Source organism: Sorghum bicolor, chromosome 4 (genome assembly GCF_000003195.3).
Source record: "Sorghum bicolor cultivar BTx623 chromosome 4, Sorghum_bicolor_NCBIv3, whole genome shotgun sequence".
Classification (NCBI taxonomy): domain Eukaryota; kingdom Viridiplantae; phylum Streptophyta; class Magnoliopsida; order Poales; family Poaceae; genus Sorghum; species Sorghum bicolor.
Window position 1 is genome coordinate 61,938,677 of NC_012873.2, and position 23,587 is coordinate 61,962,263.

At 41.5% G+C, this 23,587-nt stretch overlaps 1 long non-coding RNA gene across 2 annotated transcripts; it reads left to right on the plus strand.

Moving 5' to 3' along the window:
* Window positions 1-3,435, plus strand: LOC110434513. 2 transcript variants are annotated; one of them, XR_002452017.1, is made up of 6 exons: window positions 4-371; window positions 1,111-1,367; window positions 1,496-1,566; window positions 2,569-2,643; window positions 2,790-2,941; window positions 3,064-3,435. It is a non-coding gene; the product is annotated as an uncharacterized LOC110434513 (long non-coding RNA). The 2 variants fall into 2 exon arrangements; XR_002452016.1 differs by having other exon boundaries at window positions 1-371; window positions 2,790-3,435.

The following is a 23,587-nucleotide window of genomic DNA, read 5'->3' on the forward strand; positions in this document are numbered from 1 at the left end:
AAAAAAGGAAATCAATTCCAATCAATGATCGGATTCCACTCGGTCGCCCTCGTCGTCGTGCGCCCCTCGCCCGCGGACCACCTCGACGTGCCGAGCTCCTCCTCCTCCAGGAGCCCCACGCCGCCCTCCATGCCGCCAGCGCCGACGCCACCACGGACCATCTCCTAGACGGCCTCCTCGCCCTCGCCGACACACATGGCACGTTCTGGGAGGCGCTGCTTGACCTTAGGTGCCACGTCGCCGAGGTCCAGGCCATACTCCGGCTCTGCAAAATGGCCCTCCTCGACTTCTTGGTCCGCACCCAACGCGACGCCGAGAAGGACATCGCCTGCCTTGCATCCTCCGCGTGCACCGCCGCCAGGCTCTCGCAGGTGACGAACCCATCTACAACCAACTCTAACTACATCGTTCGCACATTTCCCCTACAGCCAACGCCTACTGCATCATCACTTTTCCCCTATGTTGTCCGCATCTGCTCTGTAGTGGCAGACCATGGCCTCCGCTCCACCTACACGACGCCACTAGATGCTTTGTTTTTTTCTTAGCAGTACCTGATTTTTTCCCGTTGGTTTGCTCACACAATAGTCTGTTGTCTTGTGAGATAAGAGCAAACTAAATGATGGACACTCTGTTACAGAAATCAGGTAGAAAGACAGTTTAATTAGATTCAGTGATGACATGTTTAAATGTTACATTCTTGGTGGTCCTAGCTACAACAAGCAGTTTGCTAACAACAACATATGATTCCTTTCTTGAGGTCAAATCTGATTGCAGAATACTACCAGATCTGCATTATTGACTCGCGTATAGAGTATGGTACATGAGAAGGAGTGTTTGATTATGTAGTTGCTTTGGCATTAATATATATGATCAATTAATGATGAATGAAGATTTTCCACAAGTAATAATTAATATATATTTGTCCTATGGAAATCATGTAACAATATGGTTTATATTTGCTATGGAATCCAGAATAAAACAATGTTTAAATATATTTGTTATGGCATGTATATTTGAAGAACTGATCAAAGTCATTGAACCGCTTGGTCACAAATTACACCATGAATTCTCACCTTTATACTGAGACCTATTGTCAATCTGCAATTTCAGGAGTCGGGACTATGTGACACAAGATGACAACTTGAATATGACAGTAAGGGAGACAATCTAATTAATATTTTGCACGTTTCCATCTCCCCAATAAGATGCCAAGGGAGGAGAAGCAGGCCCTGATCGAGGTCACCATTGTTGAGCTGGGGTTGCACGGTTGTGCCAACATATATATAGTCATCTAGAATTGGTACCTGGCACCTATGGGGGATCAGGTGGCAGCGATAAGAGCAGGGCCGGTCAGCATGGCTATGGAGGTACTGATGAAGCCTAGGTTGCTCATCCTAGATGAGCCCACCACTGGTTATGCACTTCTATTTCATCTCTTTTGGAATCTATCATTTGCTATAGTGATTGATTTGCAACAAAAAATATATATATGCAGTGCTTCGACACTGCAGGGGTTGATGAGGGACGCTGGCCGAACAGTCATAGCATCAAGCCATCAGTCAAGATGTGAGTTTCATACTCTTTGACTATCATTATTTTCTTTCATGGGGCAACTCTATCTTTGGAAAGTTCTTTGAGTCTTGTGATGTAACAATATGAGAGAAATTTTTATCTATGTTTTTTCTGTACCAATGAGACATCTGAAATGTCCACTCTATTGTCCATAAGAGCAATTTTTTGCCCAAGCTGATTTCCTCTGCCCAGAGATGCTCGGTGAAAACTCATGTAATGTTAATAATTAGCTACAAATGGAAGTTGTGAACATTAATACTAAGCATTATTTTTTTATGTTCTGACTCAAATAATTGTGGCACTAATTTTTCTGTTACAAGTGCAAGAGGGTTAGTGTGTGACTCATTTCTGTTGCCAGCCTTATCCTATGCGACTGTTGATGCATAGGATTAGACGATTAGTGTATGCTTTCTTACAAGCCTTTGTTTGTACTATGCAAATGGATTTGTTTAATGTGTCATCTTGTGAGATACATTAGTTCTGATCCTCTTACAATCTTTGTTTGTGCTCAGTTTTTTTGAAAGAAATATCTGTGCTTAGTTACCAATTATGTTTTTAATTAAATTATATACCACTTCCGTTCCAAACTATAAATTGATTTGACTTTTTAATACATTGAATTGCTATGTATCTAGATACATTGCAAATTTGATGTACCAGAAAAGGTCAAAGTGATTTATAATTTAGAACAAAGGGAGTATAAAATATCTTTGTTTTAGAAACTCTTTCAGAGATGAACTAACTATATTGGAGAAGGTTCGACACCCTAATGTTCAATTTGTAATCAGATATGTCACATGACATATCTAAGATGATTGTTTTTGAACTCCATAAAGGGGTAATATATAGCACCATACCTTTTTCCAATGAAAAATAAAAAGTTAATGTAATCTTTGGGGACAGACACATAATTTTGAGTATGGCACTATTTATTAGTTTATATGAAAATTGTCCTCTAATGAGTTGACTTTATTTTTTTCTGTGAAACTAAAAAAGACTTATAAGTCTTTATCTAGAAGAAAGCAAAGTTACATGCTCAGAAGGTGCTAAGAAACTGCCTTGATATTTCAGGTACTTCTAGGTTCCAGTCCCAATAAGTGCTGAAAAATCCAAATACACCATATACGAATAGCTCTTTTATAGTTTCAGAAAAATATTACAATGTGCATGCTTGCTAACACTGTTTCTTGTTGTTGTCTTTACCATGTGCAAACCAGACCCCATCATCCCTGGCATGACGACATAACTTATCTCCATCAATGCAAACCAGAGTGATCATCTCTATTGATGGCTAAGTCTACCTGGCGGGCATGGTAGATGTTCAAGCTTCTTGTAGCACCCCATTTGGCATTCAGAAGGTCATAATTTGGTAATACCTGCCAAACTGATGTGATCTTACAGAATAGCTCTTTTATAGTTTCAGAAAAATATTACAATGTGCATGCTTGCTAACACTGTTTCTTGTTGTTGTCTTTACCATGTGCAAACCAGACCCCATCATCCCTGGCATGATGACATAACTTATCTCCACCAATGCAAACCAGAGTGGTCATCTCTATTGATGGCTAAGTCTACCTGGCGGGCATGGTAGATGTCCAAGCTTCTTATAGCACCCCCATTTGGCATTCAGAAGGTCATAATTTGGTAATACCTGCCAAACTGATGTGATCTTACAGTCATATGAATAGTAATAATAAACTGCCTATATTGAAACTATACATTCTTAGGAAATAGGGCAAATACATGTTGAGCCTGATATGAAATTAGTACTCTATTTCAAGTGTATCATGTACTAAATTTTGTTGTAACATATGAATGGATGCTAGATATTTCAATAAATTCAGCGTACAGTTTCTTTTGTTATTCTTTGGCTTAGGCGATCATTACTATTCTCATCACTGCATACAATGTCCACTATATCTTCCTTCTATGCTAGACACATGCCAGATAACTATAAAAAAGAGAGATCAAATAGCTAATCTAGCACAATCTCGCAGAGATAACTCTCTCACACCTCACATAACTCTCCAGTAAAGTGATCCTTTTTTATTAATTCTAAGTCTCATCTAGCTAGCTATTTACAATTTTCCATTGTAGACACCCTAATAGCATACTTGTTATAACATTTACTACACATATCTTGATTCCAAGATGGGAACGGATGGAGGAGACTTCGAGGAAAATAAATAGTAGGCTGGTGGTGGTGGTGAACACCGGATACAAAGAGTAATTATTAAGTTACTCTCTCCGTTCTATAAATAATTGCATTTCTTTGACTAGTAGAATTCATGTTTGACCATTCGTCTTATTTAATTTTTTTTACAAATAATAAAATAAATAAATTATTATAAAAATATATCTAACAATAAAATAAGTCATAAAAAATAATAATATTTATTAATTTTTTGAATAAGACGAACGGTCAAACATGAATCATAGAGATCAAAGAAATCCGTTTATTTGTGGGACGGAGGGAGTAGAAATCTATTTATTTAGTGATAGAAAGAGTAATTCTTCTTTTTAATGAACGGACACAGGATTATACCTATCGTCTAATAATTCTAGTTGCTAATAAGTATTCCCTTATCCATAAAAGAATGTAATTGTCGCTTTTTAATGAGTCAAACAATCTAAACTTTGACTGAATCTCTCACAATTAAAAAGACTAAAGATCAGACAACATTGTGGTGCGACAAAACTTCACCTCACCTCATCAGTTTGCGCTTGCGATCCCTGGTCTCTGTGCGATAAAAATAAGGAAACCGCCATCTCTGCGATCCCCGCCCGCTTTCACCGCGATTCCCCAATGCAATATAAAAAAGAAAAGGAAACAACAATCCCTCTCATGATCTCCTCCTCCTCAGTGACACTGCCTCTGCCTCGTGTGACACCCACTTGTGAGACCTCGTGACGCCGCCGCCTCCTTATGATCTTGTCCTCCTCGCGATCCACCGGCCCAATGACAGCAAGCACACATCGGGATGTATGGGGCGGACAACCTTGTGCCTCTCATTAGTTCCATATTAAGATAGTTTGTAGTTTTTGGATACAACTACAAATTGTTTGGAATGTAAAACGTCGAGAGTAGAGATTAGAGAGCGGAGATGGTACGAACCGTCACTATCTCCGGTGGATCGGGGGCTGGTTCCATGGTGTTTCCCTGATGGAGGGTGTTGAAGAAGCTGTAGCTTTCGTCGGAAGAGGAGAAGAGAAGCATTAAGATTGGGCAGAACCTATAAGTGGGGTGAATTTTGATCTTCCTAGGCAGTGGAAAAGTTGTTATTGGAGGGGAATGTCTGTCCTGATGTCATTGAGCAATTGATGGGATGGATTTGGTGCCGTGTGAAGGAAATTTCTTGCAAAGATCTAGGAGACAATGTTTTCCTAATCTATTTCCACCAGGCGTCGGGTCTAACGAGAGCTCTAGATGATGGGCCATGGATGATATTGGAGGAGCTCGTTGAAAGGACCTTGATGTCGCCTAGGAGGCCTAGAGGGGTGTGAATAGGCCTACAAGAATTCAGCTCAAATAGAAATTAAAACTCAGAGCGAAACTATCTCCCTTTGAGGGTGGCACTTCCTGCAATCATGTGTCCAACATAGCCCAAACTTGGTGAAGATGTACTAGAAATATCTAGTCAAAAATCTACAAAGTTTCAACTCAAAACTCTATCAGATTAGAGGGCGGCACTGCCAGCCTTGGAGGGTGGCATTGACGCCCTACGCAGGAAGAACTTAGTACAATTCAAAATGTAACCAAGGAGATTTGGATTAGGCAAATTTCCTAGCTTCCTGCAAGTAAGTTAGTCACTGCACAATAGTTATACACAGCAGAACAAGTACCACCAAGTAAATCGGCCACAAACCCTATAAGCACCTCAACAACAATAGTAATGCAAGAATGTAAATCAGCACACGATATTTATCCTATGGTTCGGCATTGCCACTAAAGCTGGCCTAAGTCCACGTTGTTGAGGTTCCCACACAAGGGCCGGCTTGCCACCAAGGCTTGCCCTTCCCTCATTCTGCAAACAAGAGTATTACCTCTTGAAGGAGGGGTGATTTCACTAGCTGCAAGAGATGATTACAAATTGTCCCGCTACTCATCACAAGCACGGGAGCTCGCCAGGCGACGTCTAGCCGTCTAGGAGGCTGTTGACGGGAAATAAGACCAAGTTTTATATACTCAAAAGCCTATCAATAGTCCTCGATTTAAGGAAGATAAGCATCACATGAACATATTTATGTTCAATGCAGGGAAGAAGGAAATGAGCCCTATAGGCCCCATAACCTAGGTCGACCGACCGGGGTTTGGGCCCACCAGGGGCTCCCCTCCATGGCATGAGCCACGACATACTCCAAGGAGTCAATCCCAACCCTTGGATCCAAGTGTGCTTGCCCTCAACGATTCAAACACTTAGCACATGGATCCTTGGGCCTACATGGAAGCAAGCAAGTGTGCAACTAGACTCAATTTTGGACAACACTTCACATGACAAGTGGGGACACCACTAGGAGGCCAGAAGTGGGCCAGGGGCTCCAAAGGTCGGTCGGCCGACCGACCAATGGGGTGATGCCACCTGGCCCAACCTCCCACTGACTTAAGGATCTTCCAGAAGGTCAGAGGGACCCATTATCAGCAAAAGGGCAGGTCGGCCGACCGACATGTTGGCCCCATCTGAAGTCGGTTCACTCCCACCGACCTTCCTCATGTGTGGCAATGCTCCAACCATCCATCTAAGGTGGTTGGGAGGTCGGTGCATCCAAGGGTGGAGAAGGAAGGAGCACGCGGATCGCTGACGTGGCACCCCCTCTCTCACCCCTATATAAGGAGGGGTCCTCCACCTCCATCAAGGCATCTCTCACATCTTCCATCTATCATTTCATTTCCTTAGGAGATCAAGTGTAGTGTAGTCTAGTCTAGAGTGGGAGTTAGAGTCGAGTCGAACGAAGCTCGGGTCTCCAGAGCTGTCTTTTGGAGAGTCTAGTATAGCTCTTGTACTTTTTCTCTTGTATTACATTCTTTATATTAATATAGTCTTTCTTTACTTTACTAAATATTACTTCAAGTCTTTACTTTGAGTATTGCTTAGTGCATTACTATACTTGTAGTAGTGTTGTGTCTTAGTCTTATTAGTGTAGTTGCCTTAGTTAGATTAGTGTCTTCAACACCTTGTGTGTGTTCCACTACCATTAGGGGCTTTGGCTATTTACGTGACAGTTGAAGTCATAAGACTAGTGTAAGCGAGGTGTTTAGGCTAGCGCTTATTAGTGGATGCCACCATATCAAACATGTTAGCGGCCGGCGGCGAAGCGTGACAGGCCTCTGCTTCCTAGTAGGTTCTATTCACGTCGGGTACGGTCTGTAGGCGCCCATAAGACAAAGGTCCGCTTGGATAGGAGTTTCGTCCTCCTATTGCAGTCGACTTCCCACCACATAAGACTGTTTGGATACTAGTCTAGTTGAGTCATTTACATTGATTAGGATTAGAACACAGAAGTAGAGTTAGATACATAGGAGTCCTTACTCGTTGTCCTCCCACCTAGCTAGCTCACTACCAGTTATATTTACTTACCTTTATCTAACTTATTTACTATTCTATCTTGCTATTCTTACCCCCCCTATTAGCACTAGTGAACTTAGATTGAGTAGACACAAACCACGGATATCCATCCATATATTTATTAGAGAGTCTTAGTCCGCTTCCCGTGAGCGAACTATAAATTACGACACCACGGATACTCACCCCGGTTGAAATGCTACAGCGGTATCTGTGCGTTTGCAGAGTTACCCTTGGTACGTCTTGCGTCACCGCTAGAGTTTAGCGTTGCTTAGCATTTTTGGGCCGTGCTTAGGGTAGCCTGACACCCTATCCTAGTAACAGCTCAGGCTTGCATTTAAGCAGTGCTGGTTAGGCGCCACCCTTTCTAGATACTTGTCACATCTTACTCTAGCCGGTGTGCGTTAAGATTTGCCAATAAAGGCTTCACCTCCAAGAGTAACAAATGCACAAAGAAGATCGATGAAGCCCAACAAGTGCTCAAGGTTAGATTGCTCTAATCTGCTCTCAAGCTCTTAATCACACAACCCCAACACTTAATTGTGCACTAAGCACTTCACTCTCACAAAGAGAGGGTTAGGGAGAGGCTTTGGAATGTCTGGAGCATCACTAGCACGACCTAGAGCTGTGGGATGAGTATATATACTCATCCATACTCATCCCACTTTAACTAGTCATTAGGATTTAAAAACTAGCCATTGTGACTGTATAGGGGTGGCACTGCCGCCCTCCTAAAAACAGCACAGGTCACCTCACGGAAAAAGTCATAACTTTTTACTTCGAACTCCATTTGCAGTGATCTTGGACTTTTCAGAAAGCTTGTTTCGAGGGCTATACAACCCTATAGAGAACAAGCTTCAAGATCAACTTTTGTAGGTGCAGTGCTAAGTGTTTTCTCTCATGTTAGCACTTGGGTTTAGTTAGTTTGAGCACTTGAGACTTCTCTATCATTTGTATTGCATCCCCCTTGATAGTACAACATACCTATACTTAAGAACAAGAGAATAGAACCAATTTAACTACTTGAGTATTCAATGTCTTCATATGCCATTTCTTCTCAATATTACTCCATAAAGGGTTCCATTTCTTCTCATCCTCTCCATTTACTTACCGCAAAGTAGTGTAATTAGTTTAGTTGCTAGTTTACCTTGTGTACCTTAGTTCACTAGTGTACCTTGTAGTGACGTAGCTATTATGTGCTAGTGATCTTAGTAACTAGAATTGTTGGATATGTGGCTTACAACTCTTATAGAGCTAGAGCAAAATTTATTACGCCTTTTTGTTGTACTAATATTTGCTCTAGTGTTTTGTAGAATTTTTAAATAGACTATTCACCCCCCTCTAGCCATATTAGGACCTTTCACACACTATCGTGGAATATGCTTTTTGTACCAACATTCTCTATTTATTCTGTTATTTTCTAGATAACACCCTGTAGAACACAGATTCGCCAAAATCTCTTGAACTATGTCAGTTAAACACCTATTACTATGTTGTATTTCATTATTTATCCTTTTTCATGGTTGATTGCCGATTTGAAATGGATGGTTGACAACCATCAACAATTACATTGTTGAAAAATCTAGCTATTGATGGCAAAGAAATGAAAAAAAAAATCACCTATTGATATTCTAGGTGCCAAATCTGAACTAAAGAAGATGAGAGTGCCCAAAATCAAGAAAGATTTGCCATTGTCTAATATTGAAATAAATCTGATATGCTCAATCGGTTTACCAAAATGGCAAGAGAAGAAGTTGCAGAAGTTTAGTGTAGAGAAGCTGAAAGGAAAAGGTTTAGCATGGATTCCTAAAGAAAGTATTCAAATTCAGAAGGATGATGCTCAAACAAGTGGTGCAACAAAGGCAAAGGAGAGAAGAAGATTCAAGAAACAATTGTCAAATTGGAGGTTTGCACCAAATCATCAAAATTTGTGGGCATGGCATCATCCATACTCTCTACCAATGCTTATGTGGAATTCATTCCCTGGTATGCGTGGTTATCCCTCAGCTCCTTATTTTGGTCCGTGGTATGGTGGTATGGATCTTTATGTTATGGAGGGTTGCCAAATTATTTTTCTTATCAATGATCAAGAGCCAAATTATTTATTTTGATTATGCATGCTCTTGTGAATGAATTCATATGGCCGATATTTTGATATCACCCTCAGTATAAAATATAGTCGATGAATGTTTGCAACCATCGTACTATTAGAAAGTTCCCATAGAATTCACTTTTGCGGCTTTTAGGTCTCAGGGGCATAATGATATATGTATCTTGATTTAATTCATGGATATGACAATTTGATTAATCGGCTTACTAATAAGGCTAAGATGTTGGCATGATCATTATTTTCTCACAATGGTGTTGTTTAAGACATCAAGCTGATTAAAATTACATTTGCACAAAAAATCAAACCGAACGTGATTTTTTCTTATTTGCTTGGCTAAATTGCAATCCATGAGGTATGACATGTTGAAGCCTGTGGTGATTCTTTACTAGTGGTGCAACAAGTCATTGGTTTGTCTCGATGTTCTAAAGGATCACATTATGCTCATCTTGATATGTGTCTTGATATAATCGTTTCTTTTATTAAATTTCGAATTCAGCATGTTTCAAGGCATGAAAATCAGAAGGCCAAGATGTTAGTTCAATAAGCATCTGGCCTTAACATTGGTAGGCATATTTTTTTTACATCAAAGAAAGGCTAGTGCAAGAAAACTTTATTGTTGTGTGTGTAGGAGTAGCAGAGTCGGCTGATTCCCCAAGTTGGCTAAGTCGACTCTCCTTTGGCTCGCTAAGGAAATACCAAATTGGCCCAACTTGAATTCCAACAATGACATAGTTGATTTGAATGATTGTATAACTTCCATATTGCGGTATTCACATGATCTAAGCACCAAAGTTGATAAATGTTTGATGAAGTGCAATTTTGTTTTGCACCATGAGTTCTATCAAAGAAATGTTGAAGACTTATTATTGAGGTATGTAGGATTTGATCAAGCAAGTATGGTTATGGGAGAAATCTATGGACTTTGGTCAACCTCATGAAGAAGAGAATTGGGATAATCCAAGGAGCTGATCTAAATTTTGGTCTAAAGCTCTATGGGCACATTTCATTTTTATGAATGGTGTTAGGTATGGAAAATTATGCTACCAAGTGGATGATGAGCAATAAGTTTGGCAAAAGGTCACCAAGTTGAGGAAGTCCTTGTGGAGTGATCAAAGTGATCTTTGGCAATTCATATTCACTGGAGACAACGTTGCAAGGAGATAGTCTCCAAGAGCAATCAACGGGAGGTGCATAAAAATATACTTTCCAAGTGTTTGGCAAGAAGCCCAAAGTGTTCTCTAAACAATGGCCGATACATGTATTGCCCTTAAAACAAATATGACCGATGTATACATTGCCCTTAGTCACTGAATAAATGGGCATCATTGCTATTTTATTTTGTTTGCTTAAGTGTTTTCAAGTTTATGTATCATTTACTTGAAAACAGGGGCATATGTTGACAACAAAAATTGTCCATTTTGTAAAGTTGTTAGAATGTAGAACATACTTCACCATTGTGTTTCTCTTATCAAGATGGTCAAAAAAATATATATGGAATGTCTAATTCGGAGTCCAGATGAAGAAGTTATGCCCTCGAGAAGATGCTCCGTTGTCTAGAGTTCTGACCCAAGTCGGAAGCTTCAACATGAGTCATGACTTCTAAAAAACGCCGGGATGTCCGACCCGAGTTGAGAGTTTTGACCTGAGTCGGGAGTTCTGACCCACGTCGGGAGTTCCGACTCGACTTCCGGCAGACCTGTTCGGATCTGGCCTTCGAGACTCCGATCCAAACTGTTCCAAACTCATGGAAAACTTGAAAAATAAGACTTGGAGAGGTTTCCTACCGGAATAAGACTATATATATATATATATATATATATATATATATATATATATATATATATATATAGAGAGAGAGAGAGAGAGAGAGAGAGGATCATGGCCGATTAAGTTTCTATCTATCCAGTCGACATACAAACATATCAATCTACTCCTTTTACCCCTTTTCTCATTTCCTTCAACCTTCATACTGTTCATCCCTTAATCCACAGCCAAGGATGGCGCCTAGGCTCATCGGCTGACCTAGGAGTCTAGGACAACCCGCCAACGTCCTTGCCCTGACAGTGTCCCTCCCGGGCGAGAACTTCAACAGTTTCTTTGCTAGTTTTCTCGAAAACTAGTTGGTTCTTCATCACGCAAATACGTTGTTTATTCTTTGGAGGTTTGCTTGTAAATCTCTCCGTCCTTCATCACGAAAGAGTGAGATCTCACTGTGTTCTTTGGCCGTAGCGGCCTGGGCGTCCAATGCCATTTCTGGTGTGTGATTCAAACCACATCCGATATAAATAGTACCCAATTGCATTTGACCAGGATCATTGTTGTCATGTACTCTATCTGTCTCTGAAAGCTGCAACTTATAAGTTGTAGCTAAACTTTCAAAACTTTGACTAAATTTATAGAAAAAACGCTAAAATCTATAGTACCTTAATACCATTAGATTTATCATAGAATATATATATTGATACTCTTTTCTATAAAGTTAATCAATATTAAAAAAGTTTGACCAACACGCATTTTAGGAGTTGCTTTCGGGCACATTACTGAAACTGTTCTAGCTTATATCTGCCAGTGTAACCTGCGTCCACCGCGATGTGAAATGAGACAACGTTTGGGATATGGTCCGCAATTGAATAGCCTAGAACTATACAAGAGCCCTTTTGGATTCGGAACTATGGCAACAATTGACACTGTGGAAGTATGCTGGTAAGGATCGTGATGACAGCTTTGCTTCAGGGCACGTTTTGTGCACGACAAAAACTACATGACTTTCAGCCATATTGGGCTGTAGAAAAGGATTTAATCTTGCAGCCTATGCTCCCACAGGATACTGAGAATCTCTAGCTGTACTGTTGTCCAGCCCCACGGCACTAAGCACACTTTTTATGTTTGGTATGCTTTGTTAAAGGGCTTGTTTAGATCCTCCAAAAACTAAAAAAAAAATATAAGATTATCTGTCGCATCAAATCTTGTGTCTTATGCATAGAGCATTAAATATAAGTAAAAATAACTAATTACATAGTTTATCTGTAATTTGCGAGACGAATCTTTTGAGGCTAATAGTCCATGATTGGACAAAATTATCAAATAAAAACGAATATGCTGCAGTACCTAAAAACTTTTTATTTCGTCAACTAAATAAGGCCAAAAGCAAACATGGCAACTAATCACTGGGAGGAATTGATTTGAAGTGACAGGTTATAATAACGTTTTATATTTTTGTATTTTATCTGAATTTTGCATATAAATACATGCTCTTTCTGTCAATTTTTATAATAGAAAAAAGGTTATCAGAAAGAAAAAACAGGGAGCATACCTACTTAATATCAGCTAGCTGTTGCTGTCATACACTCATACTCCGGGGATGCATTCCACTAGAGAGTCCAGACCAAAGAATTTGCTGCTAGTCAGCTTTCTTGACTTATCTTCAGCGTGCTTCACCTATTTTTACATGGTGCAGTCACTACCAAAATGGTGAAGTTCTCCTAGTGTTTTTAGTTAGTAATAAAACACTACCACTAGTCAAAATACTAGGGAATCCTCACTAGGAGACATTTACTAGGGAAAGTTTATACTAAATTTTGAGTGCTAAAACACTAGGAGAACCCCACATCACTAGGAGAAATTGAAAAATCTGGTTGTGAGTGAACATGGAAAGTAAGTGGTGGGGAATTTTGGAGGGGGTGATATGATGCTACTATGCATATGTGCTATAGCTGCACTTGACTACTTGCACAATGCATGGACAAATTTTAACCGTCAGCGTTCTCCATACATGTTCAGCAACAGTGTGACGCTGACAACAATAAGCATGTCATTTTCGTTCGGCGCATAGGATCGGAGGGAAGCCATCAGCCATCGGATGATCAGGTAAGCCTAGCCTATAGCACGTACTACCTCCATATGTGTGAAAGAATGCAATAATAAAATACGTGTCAGTCCAAGTAGTTTAAATTTAATCAAATTTATAGTAAATATTATTAACATTTTTTACTCTAAATATTTTTTTTACAAAAACATATTCTATAAATAATCTAATGTAATTTATTTTGCACCATGAATGTTTGTACTATTTTACATAAATTTAGTCAAAGTTTAGTCCATTTGACTTTTTGAAAAATGAGAATTATTTTTTTATGGAATCGCTCGCTTAGGAGGTGAGGAAAAACGGACGAGGCTGAGGAAGAACGAGTCTGTTCGTTTGTCTAAAAAGCAATAATTGAAAATATTGTTTACTGATTTATTATTAGAAAAAAAAATCAAGAAAGCCCAGTAATCAAGAAAAAAAATAGGTTATAAGATAAGCGAACGGATTCTATCTGCTCTGCAGGAGCAAGAGGCTTGTCTCATTCTCTGGATTCTGGAACGCATGGCTGCCACTGAAAGAAAGCCCTCCAAAAATCAAGGCCACGGACCACGGTACTCTAGGACCGTGAGAGCGGTAGCCGCTAGGTTAAGCTACCAACTGGACCAACCGCAGTGAGCTCACTGCTGTACCCAGTAGTCCAGTACTCTTCAGTCCTCGTCACCATCGGCCGAAGCAAGTGACACATCTCAAGCTGTCATGCAGTTGCCATGCCACCGCTCGATCCCTGCTAGCTGCTGCACCCGTCGTCCCCCTGCTCCGTCGTCCGCCCGCGCGCGCGAGCGAACGAGAGAGCCGAGACGGGACAAAGGCGCCGGCGGGGGTGGTGGTCGTAGTGGGGCGCCATCGGAGGGCGACGGCCGGGCTAAAGGAGGGAGACGCGCTTGGCTGCTTGCTGCAAAAATGCAACTGATGGTAACGTCACCTTGGTTTTTCAGGTGAGAGGTGGGTCGGTCGAGTACGTTATGCACCCTGTAACCACCCACCTAAAGTGCCTGGGGCGTAGTATGAGAATTAGGTATGTCACTCAAGTGTCCATGTCCGTTTACATCAAGAAACCGGTATGCCTAGCTAGCAGCAGCATATACTAGCAGTACCAAATCGGCAGCAGGCGGCCGGCCAGCGCTCGTCGTGGAGTCGTGGTGATCAGCTAGCTATGACAGATTGGTGAGGTGGTCTGGAAGATTTTCGAAAGCGTTGCTGATCCATGACGACGACGGCGAGGATTAGGATCGAGCTAGCTAGCTAGTAAAGCGAAATGTTAGGGAGGAAATGCGTCGCGGTTAGAATAGATTGATTGCTCTCCCGGATTGTAAAGTGAACCGCAGCCTATGTCAGAACAATCTAGAATGCACTTAGACAGCTTCTCCTTGGTCATATGATACGGAGTAGCTGCGAGTCATACACGTCTTTGTGCTAAAATAATAGTGCTACCTATATATTCTATGTCCATGCAATTCTCTGTGAGGATGAAAGCAATGATTGGAAAGTACTAGCTCCTGCTAGTTAAACTTAAATCGACCAGAAATCACTATCAGTCAATTAATTTTACTCATCACTCTTTACTCATCTGACCGCACTAAAACAGACTTGATTTATTTTATGTGCCTGTAAAATGCAGACATGTCGTAGAGGTCCGGTACTCATGCCCGGGGATACTCCTCTCTTTTTGCCAAATCGGTAGCGTGCCTGTAATGCATTTGTGAGAAGAGGAAATTAAAGAGAAGACAGTAACGACACCGATTACCTAATTCAAGTACACTTTATCTTTGGTAAAGCACAATACATACTTTATCAATATCAAGTATGTATTTTATCTTAAGTCCGTTCGTTTGTTTGAAAAGTCATGGCTGAAAGTAACGTTCGCTGATTTTTTGTGAGAGAAAAACACTGTTGAATGGTTGCCAGATTCGACAGATAAGCTCAAGAGAACAGGCTTTGAAGGCCTCCAACAGAGTCTTCACGTTGATCCTAGGATACATGCTAGAAAAAAATATAAATTCTAGAAATCTTTACAAATCTTATTCAATAATTGGAGTCCCCTAATAGAGCCTCTATGTTAATCCTCATAAAATAAGTTAAAAATAATTCGTATAAATTCTCAAAAAAAATATTTTTATTTGATCATCCATTCGATACATTCTAATCATTACTGACAATGATAGCCATTATATTTATTTTGTTGATAGAAAAATACCTACACATGCTATTAGAAAAGGCAACATAAAGTTACTAAATTACCTACATATATCATTATGAAACATAACTAAAATAACCCCCTCTATTGGCATCTAAATTATGCATTTTCCACAATGGTAGATAATATACATAACCCTTTAAATTCGGATCTAAACCTTTCACATATGTCTTTATTAAAAATAAACTAACATATCCACTTAAATTTACTTCTAAATTATCAATAATATGCTATAATGAAAAAAAATTAAAATAACTATAAAGTACGCCTATATGTGTTTCTAGATTATCTACTTCTACCACTATTAGTATATAAAAACTAGCTCAAAGTAAACATGTGTGTTATGTGGCAGCATGCACCACCAACACACGGTTCAGCAATCATGAATAAATATTCCCTTAGCAATTCATGTACCAATGTCACTAACAAATACATTTTCAATTCTATTAACTATCCATGCCAAATTAACTAAGCTGTTACTTTAGATAAATTTATATATTTTGACTGAAACATTATAATATTTCCATATTGATGGATAATTCAAAGCTCTCTACTTTCATAGAAAGATAATAATACTCACATAATTCATTGATGGAGGCAACCCAATATCTAAATCCCTAAAATGAAATTTTGTCATTGTAGTAGCTAAAAGCACAATATAGAACCCATAATACATGAGAGTTTTGAATAATAGGTACAAGCAGCACTATAGTTTCAACATAAGGGCCCCCTTGAAACACAAGAATTTCACAGCAGGAAAAACCTTCGTGTTGCAAAGGGGGTCTAAATATGGATTCAAAGATCGCAGCAACTAATAAGATTAAAAAAAACTTGAATGCAAAATCTGGATTCATTGTGTCATTATACATGAGCTACAACAAGAGTTTATATAATTTGAGCTAACATTTTAAGTATAAACATAATGACAAAACAATGTCGTATAATGAAACTGGAGGAAGATGCAAATATGGACGAAAAAGTATAGGTTAATTCATAAATCCAACAAAAAAGTATAGCTAACATCTTATAGTGTTTATATGGATATTTTGCTGGATAATAGAGAGAGCACAAGAATAAGCAATTTTGTGAAGAACAATATAAAATACCCCTATATTTCTAAATTACATGTCTCTATCATTATGAAATATAATGAAAAGTCACCCTTTAAATAATAAACACACTGCTCTTATGATCGATCTAACTACCCTTAAATTTATATCCAAAATTACCCAAAAAACCCACATCTACCATTATTGAAAGTAAATTAAATATTCCCTTAAATCTATATCTAAATAATTATTTTTGTTTAGACTACTTTGGAGTAAACAAGTATTTAAGCTTTAATATTTTTTTAGGTTAGCACAAGTGCTTTTCCTATATCTTGCATCAAGTTCTAAATCCGATCTTGAGCACTATGGAGTATTCTATAGGCTTAAACGAACTAAAAGATGCATTTTTAATTAAATATTAAAGGAATTTATGAATAAAAGATGCGAAAGAGTTTCAACTTAATACACATATATAAAAAATTTGCAGCAAATAAAAACGATAGCATTTGAAAGTCAAAATCTAGAATAATTATGGCATCAAAGCATATGGAGGTGCCGTGCAGTGGACAAAACTATTTTTGCTTTTCAATTTAGAAAATATAGTAACCGTTAAGTTTATCATTGCACAACAAAGCAGACCGAGTCTTGTCATATTGTCCTATATATAGCCTATGTGAAAGCACATGGACTGGTGTTTTATAATTTTGAGAACCTTACTTCGAGTCTTCAACACTCCACGGATATTTGAACACTATTTATAAGAAGTAAATAAATATAAATAAAAGTTCGTTCCTTTTTTTTTTGAGGGCATAGTAAGAGATACAGTAGACCGGGTCGTATATATATTCCACGACATGCATATGCAACACACCTATGACCTATATGCCACCGTACGTGCAGATAAAGTGGTGACGGTGGTGCCGCACATAAAACACGCCTGACAACTGTTATGTGGACTATATACATATTCCCTGTCATCATATCTGACTTGCCGACAAAAACATTTGGGCACATTCAACGGTACGCCCCCACGACCACAAGAAAAGGCCGGGCTGCTCCCGGGAATGACAAGGAACACACTGTCACGCGCTAGCTAGCCGCGCGCGCGCGCTGAGCTAAAGGGACTTGCATGCGCAGAGGAACGGTAGGTCAGGATCTCTTGAACTATGCGAATGTCTACCGGAGCAGGACCGCCAGGAGAAAAAGCTCCAACGAAAGCTGCACATGTCGAGCCAGCCAACGCCAAAGACGCCCGGTGCATATATCGGTCGAGCTCGAGCGAGGCAATGCAAGTTGCTCTGCACGTAACTTGGCAGCCAGCCACTCGATCGTCTCGTGCGCGCCCACTGCTGTGTGGATCGCTTCTGCAGACCCTGCAGCGTGTCTGTACGTCCGCCTGCGCGCGGCATCTGATTTATTCCATCCGTGATAAGACAACCGGAACCTGAAATAGTTGGCCCAACGCCTTCGTGTCTCGGTCTCTCGCGGGGCACAGCCGCAGCCTCGCGCACGGCGCCGGTCGCCTGCAGCCAGCAGCTGCCCAGCTAACCAGCAGCTGTTTGCATGCAGCGTGCACGCTGACTGCTCGACCGCGTCCGTCCGCGAAATCTGCAGCCGAGTGGTGGGGACTGGGGACGGTCGCATGCATGACCGGTCGAGACGAGACGTCGATCGGGTGGTCGACGCCGATGTCGTCGTCGGAACGGTCGCCGTCGTTGGGGGCTGCAGGGGCCGTGCGCGCGGCAGTGGAGCGTGACGGGGCGGATGGCGGGCACGCGTGCGAGCGATAAGCCAACCACAGGGCGCGCGCGTACGTCCTGATATTCCCCTCCACTTATACGCGCGCGTAGCGCCGGTGAAAAAAGAGGGGGGCAAAAACGGCCCCGTCCCGTAAGTCCCGGCGGGGGATGATATCGCGAGGTGATTCGGGTGTCGACGTGGGCCGCCGGCTTTCGCCACGGCGCTCCTGTGCATGGCGTCTCGGCGTGCAAAGATATGGACTGGACGACGACGGGATTGGGGGTGAGTCTGTTGCTTTTGGCCTAACAGGACATCGTCGCTGAAAAAGGCAGAAATGTTTGGCTCGGTTGGTGTTTGATCATCGGCAATACTCGGGCTGGCGTGCGTGCATGTGAAGGCAGTACCAGTGCAGGCCGGCAGGGTACGTACGTCTGCATTGGATGATCTGCAGATTTGGTTTTAAAAATGCGCTAATAAAGGTGGTAATTAAAGGATGATTGAGAGTGTTCGCGTTCCTCCGGTAATCTCAGTTTGCTTGCTTGATGTACACTCATGATCATGTCCTTTAGGCTTCCCAATAGTCACGCTGCTGTCTGTTTATGCCAACGTGCTACAATCGTATGTCCGGATGAGAAGTCCAGAACGTGCAGTTCGTCAGAGGTGTCCCGCAAAAGCAGATGTCGTTTGCCACCATTGGACAGTAGCAAAAGCGTAGTCCTCCTTGCTCTTTTCTGTTGCAGGTTCACTACCGCTGTCTGCTCCGCAGTTACTTTGGTGAAATCGACCAATATATGGAAACTAAAATATATATATTTCTCATCGCTTGTTACAGCAACTGCACCGGCGTCACAAATTGCGTGTTTAAGTGTTTCATTGAGAGAACATCGCTTAACTGACGACATAGTAGCTTGTTGCCCCGGCACGCTTAGACCTTCTCTAGTTCTCTTCCTTTCTCTCCGGTGGATCACTGGTGGCAAGAACGAGAGAGGACTTAACCCTTACTTATAGTTAAATAGTTTTAAAGTTTAGTCTAAACATGAGCTTCTATATATGTAAATCTTTACTGACCTCCTAGAACGCCCGAAGACGTGTTGTATCGAATTTTTTCTCTACCACAATACAAAGACGTGCAAACCTTTTGCTTGATCAAAAGAAAAAATAAGTCACGGACAAAATTATCATTGATGCTCAGCCAAAATCTGCGTTACTTGCAATGATTTCGACGATGGCTTTGACGAGGTCACCATCGCAGGAGTTGATTTTATCGGCATAAGGTTTTTTTTTCACTAACAGTAAGGGACAAGGGTGTTCATGGCCACTTGTCCACGGTGATTAATTCCATTAATTTCAGGTCGTACGTCTCATCGTCGATGGCCACAGAGAGAAAATCAGATGTCCAACTTAATAGACCAAGGATGATGGTGCTAAATCTGTAGCCTCTATTGTATCCAGTGAAAGTTGTCCAATAAAGTTGTCCATGTCAACCAAAACCACTACGGAACAAGATGAATGTAAAGATTAGGATACAATATTGTTTCTTTTTTCTATCTTAGGTCCTTTAGTGGTAATTTATGAGTTTTAATATAATTTCTCTTTGATCTTTTGTGTTGCAGGTTCACTCCTGGTCTGCTCTGTAGTATTTTAATTGGTGAAATGGACTGATATATGGAAAGTAAATTAAGGATATACCTATAGATATTTTTCTTAGTGCTTGCCACAACAACTGCACTGATGTCACAAAATGACCTCTTGTGAATTTCATAGCTTAACTGATGATGGACGTGGTACCTTGTGGAGAGGCTCATTAACACGAGAACCACACAACAGCCTAGCTACTCCCTTTGTTCAATAATATAGTGTATTCCACAAAATTTAAGATGAATTAAGAGAGAATATAAAAGACGCATGTGCCATTGCTTTATTTCCTAATCAGACGCTATCAACTTGATTAATAGTGATTGGTTGATAAATAAAAAGTGTATTATATTTTGAAGACAATTTTTGAATGCTAGAATGCACTATATTACAGGACAGAGAAAATATATCTCCTAGCCGCCGCTTAGGTCCTCTTTTTTCCTCTCCGGTGACGCCGCCAGTGATAACCATAAGAGGTGATTCAAGAACTATTGGCATAATCATCGATCTTTGTTGAAAAGCTTGTTGTAATAACTTCGATGATGGCTAGATCATCCGTGTAAGAGTTAACTTCATGCAAGAGATTAGTTTGTATTTACTATTTGCAAAGAGCAAGGGTGCTCATGGGCACTCTCTGCAGGGAATTAACTATATGTGTTGTCAACGGATGCAGAGAGAAAATTAGACATCCAACTTGATGGCCAAGGATTAATGGTGCTAAACTTGCAGCCTGTGTTATATCCAGCGACTCAACTAGCGATGTTACTTCATTGATTCAGATACTTTTGGACTAGTTTCGAAAATGTTGAATGTTTCAACATGTCCAATATTTTACGGTTGATATGTCAATTTGCCACAATGACTACACTCTAGCTTCGGTGCTTGACGAATCTCTGTTATTACTAGTAGCATCGACTATATATGTCTGTATCGACCAAAGCCTTAAAGAGTAAGATGATAGAAGGATTTAGATAAAAATATATTTCTTTATTTTAGACTTTTTATATATACTTTAGAGATGTATGATGCCAACTTTTAATATAAATTCTCTCTTCATCTTGAAAAAAACTTGTGGAGAGGCTGAGCTACCATATTCGTTTGGTTGATAAGTCATGATAGAAAGTAAGAAAAATACTATTAAATAGCTGATAGATTTGGCTGATAAGTTGAAGCGAACAAAACCGCCATTTGCCCAAGCTAGGTTCGGAACTGGGATTGGAAGGCCGATTACTCACCGAACCATCGGGTCGTTAGAGGATGTTTGGTAGAACTTGCAAATCGGTTATATGATTAGAATAATCTGAAACTAGCAGCTAAATTCGTACATTTTTATGTAACTTCTGTAGCACATGCTTATCCGGTTCTCCCACCGTTACTATATTTGTACGAATACACAGAAACCAGGACAATATTTGCTTCTCGTGATCGCGTTTTTCCTCTGATTGTACAGCTTGTCAATGAAACTCTTCTCTCCACCGCTCTACCAAACACGTGGTACAACAAACAGGCTACTACTACCACTAATTAACGAATCAAATTCATGTCTCCGGTCTCCGTTATTCGGCTATATGTGTACGGCAGGCTACGAGTGCTACTAGTTAGCTACTGCTATCGCTGCAAACACCCGATGAATCCCCTTGCGCACTGCAACTGCGAGTGGACTCCGCGAGAAGACAGGAGGGAAGATCTGACAGCGGGCGGCGACTAACAGTCAGACCAGGACATCCGCCACATCATTGCTGACCGGAACCCCCCGCGACCCGCGCGCGCGTGTGCCGCCAACCTGATCGCAGCCAACAGTAGTGGCTATGGCTAACTGGAGAGGCGAGGAGCCCACGTTGAGCTGTAAAACACACGGGCACTGTGAGCCACAGCGCCGTGCGGCCGGCGCAGGCATCGCCTCGGTAGTCAGTCCCTGCACTGCTCCCTGAAATCGGCAGGGCAGGGGGCAGCCAGCAGGCCGGAGCGCGCCACCGGTGAATCGAATCGCTGCCGCGCCGCGCTAGCGCCGAGAGCGACAAGTGCACGAGCTCAGCTAGTTTACTGGTAAAAATACCCGGTGGCGAATGAATCGGCCGGCCGGCAGCCGCTGCCTGCGGCCAGTCCACGGGTGTCGACGCAACCTCCAGCAGCGCCCCGCCGCGCTCGTCCACGAGATAAACTTATGGATGGCGGTAAACGTGCTGAATCATCCCAGCCTGGAGCGGATCGATGTTGCGTCGGGCGCCTGATCGATCCCTGTTGCTCTACAGTCCGCCTAATGCGGTGCGAGAGCGATACCTGTGTCTGTCACGCCACGTACTTCTGCAATGGATGATTGATATATGGATGGATGGCTCTGATTGATACGTACCCCTCAGCCCCGGGCGATCATGCATGATGCATGCATGCACCACCTGAATATGATCCAGATATCCAATGCGTGCATGAGGCCACCTGAATATGACCAGTATCAGGTGCTTGAATAATTGCTATCTGGAGGAAAGGCGCTTAAATAATTCAGGAATATTAACTGTGTCTCGGTACATAATTGAGGCAAGAGTGATATATAAACAAACGCAGCATAACATGAAGAACTGAGGATGATTTTATTCTTGGCACAGAACAGAATCGTTTTAATTTGGAACAGATTCTTTGACGATGCAACACAGATTATTGGCCATTTGCTATATAGTAGGATCGGGGTATAAAATATACCCTAGAACAAAATACATTCAGTTCACATGAGCTAGTAATTTGGACAAATAAAAAGCAACAGCACATTTAGGAGCAAGCAACGCGATTTCCTTGGCTAGGCCTTGGTTTAGTTACTCAAGGCCTGGAATATTTCCAGGCCTGGAACGCTATGCTAATTTGTATGAGCCACCAGCATCAGGATTCATTCCTGGCCAAAATAACTGTAAACGAACGAGGCCTAAGACAGTACGTGACCATCTGGAGGAACGAATGCCTGCCTTAATTGTTGACCCATGAGGCCATGCATGACAAACCAATGCCCCGCCGCCGAATCCAGAACGCCTCGATCTCCTGCTGGCTGCTGCAAGGGCCGGCCACAAGGCACGTCTTTGACGCGCGCTTCTTGCCACTTTTCGCGGGCGAAGCGATATGATTCACCTCGCTCAAGGAAACTGATGACTGACTGGCAGAAAACGAATCGCGGCGCTATACGGCGTCTCGCTTATAGCTAGCTGAACACAGGCTGACGGTACTAGCGAGAAAAAGTGGCAAGCTAGAGGATTTCTACTGAGGCCTTGTTTAGTTCCAAAAAGTTTTCAAGATTCCCCGTCACACCGAATCTTTATACACATGCATAAAGCATTAAATGTAGATGAAAATAAAAACTAATTGCACAGTTTATCTGTAATTTGCGAGACGAATCTTTTGAGCCTAGTTACTCCATAATTGGATAATAATTGTCACAAACAAACGAAAGTGCTACAGTAGCCAAAACCAAAAATTTTCGCGAACTAAACAAGGCCCGAAGCCGAGGCTCCGAGCATGGTCACGTCTGAAGAAAACGCCCGACGACCAGCAGGGGTTGAGTAAAGCGTGCAGGGATTTTACCAAGAACAGCAGGCTGAATTCCTTGCGTGATAAAATGGGGGGCTCTGCGGACAAGGCAGAAAAACCCCAAGAAATATGGAGAAAATTAATAATACGGTGAGAAAGAGATGGGCGACAGTCGCCGTTGATGGCGATGCCTCCTTGTGATGCATCTACCTAAGATACCTGCACGAGTGACATCACGTGAGCAAGACGTGCACACCCCGCGCCCCACCCCCTTTTGTTCTGCACATCAGCTGTAAGCCACACTATACACTGCTCGGCCCCTTTCTGAGCTCTATAAATCGCACCAACCCC